A 2069-nucleotide genomic window follows, 5' to 3' on the forward strand; every position below is an offset into this window, starting at 1 on the left:
TGGTTGCAGTAAATATATGCTTCCAAATATATGCTTGACAAGCATATGACGATTCAATTTTTACATCAAGTTAATCTTCCCGCTAGGTAAAATTTTGATGCACACAATGTGGAATGTTATGACCACTATCTTCATAAAACAGCGTAGAAAACCCCAAAATAAAATTATTTTGTATTTATGAAACCTTAAGAAACTTTATCTCTATAGTGCTAATATTTCGAAACAGGGCGGCTTCCTTTTAATGAACAAGTTCAATATCGAAAAACTGAATTACGAAAATTCATTCCTTGTACATACGAGCATGCGCGTTATTTTCTGTATCTAAAATGAATCCTATGCATGAGCTAAAAAAATCGTAGATGCTCAGTCAAACATTGAGTTGTTGCCAAATAATCAGCTTCGGACATAGTTCATTTCAGCCGAAACTTAAAATGTTTCACCGATTCACACCGGTTATTGGTTAGTTTTACGTTTGTTTGTTTCTTGGACATAATACGTCAGTTTCTTCCATACTTGCAGCTGTTGTAGGTGTGTGTTAACTTCCTGAGAGCGTTATAAGCGTTATAACAAGAGTTCATTTTGTTCAATATTTAGTGTAGATTCAGCATACATTGAGGATAAAATATGTGTAGTATAAAAAAGGGAATATGTGGTGTATTAAACATTAAATTGTGGTAAAGCATATGTTATTGGCAACGTTTCCTAATAAGTAACATCAACAAAAATAGCTACAACATCGGTGTTACAAAAAAATCAACTTGATGTTATGCATTATTCAAGTGGTCGTGTATAGTGTGTGAAAAGTCTGCTAGTTCATGAACGATGAGTCGTGGCATTGTGTTGAATGTTATAAAATAATTCCTCTTGAACATCCTTTGCGGTGAGATGTGAAGTTTATTTTTATTACAGAAAAATAAAACCCAACCAAATCAAAGAAAGTTGTATAAGAATTATTTGATAATACAAACATAATTACAAATCTAAAAGTTTTTTTGTAATGTGCCAAGTGAAAAAAACCTAAACCATTAGTATTAGAATTTTAATTGTAATTTTTTAACGATTGCTATATTTGATGCTTGTGAACGGGCTTTCTGGTCAAAAGAGTGAATAAGCTAAAAAACCCGACACGATTAAAATAATACACGTTTAATTAATTATTTATTTTATGTGGTATTCTTTGTGTTTATAACAAGTGAAGTTTGAAATATGTTGTAAAGTAATCACATTTTGCTGAATTTGACGATGTCCTGAGGATAAAGTAATAGTGTTACAGCATAAAAAAAGATCTGATATGAGAGCTGGCAAATGTGAGAAAATCTGTCGGAAAGAAATCTAGTATTACTCAACACTGGTTTCTGTGCGATTTTTTTTAAGTGTTAACATATGTGATAGTTCGATACAATGTATTTTGAGGTAAATGATAGGTTAGTAGATTATTATTGCTACCTTTAGGGTTAGATTTTTTCCTTGGGTACAATATAGATTCAACATTTTTAATAAGGTTCCTTTTGCTCTATAGTGCTATTTATCACACAATTCATCAAGAGTCATACAATTTCATGAAATGTTTTTTTATGTTTAGTGCGAAATGCGACAGTGTGTAATTTCTGTTGCAATACATACGACAACCTCATAGTTCAAAGCGTAGTGAGTGACGGAACAGATTTCAACATGTTTAAAAGGATTATTTTATTATAAAGTATTGCGTCAGTTGCTAGCTGATTTAGGTTAGTATTTAACACGCTATGTTTTGTAATGTTGTAATATTAAATGATATACTTTCATATTTCTCCACTTGTTTCCAATTTCTAGATTAAAATTAATGTTACATAAAATTTTACGTAGTTGAAGATACAATTGTACCTCAAGCATTTTTAGTCCATTAAAAAAAGGCGTTGATTTACACGACGATTGCATCCATTGAATGAATAAAGAGACATAACTAGTGCTAGCGCCCGGTACAAATGGTACGCACATTTTATTGGCATGTGCTGCACACATCTTCTTTTTTTTCAAATATATCGTAAAAAAACAAAAGTCAAGACCATGTGTAATGAACTTGTGCTTTG

General features: G+C 31.3%; 1 long non-coding RNA gene across 1 annotated transcript; it reads left to right on the forward strand.

Annotated features, from left to right (window-relative positions):
* Positions 1–524: 524 nt before the first annotated feature.
* Positions 525–1721, forward strand: LOC121601296. Its single transcript, XR_006006049.1, has 3 exons — positions 525–674; positions 1199–1424; positions 1583–1721. It is a non-coding gene; the product is annotated as an uncharacterized LOC121601296 (long non-coding RNA).
* Positions 1722–2069: the final 348 nt, after the last annotated feature.

The sequence above is a fragment of the Anopheles merus genome, unplaced genomic scaffold, assembly GCF_017562075.2.
Source record: "Anopheles merus strain MAF unplaced genomic scaffold, AmerM5.1 LNR4000056, whole genome shotgun sequence".
In the NCBI taxonomy this organism is placed as follows: Eukaryota; Metazoa; Arthropoda; class Insecta; order Diptera; family Culicidae; genus Anopheles; species Anopheles merus.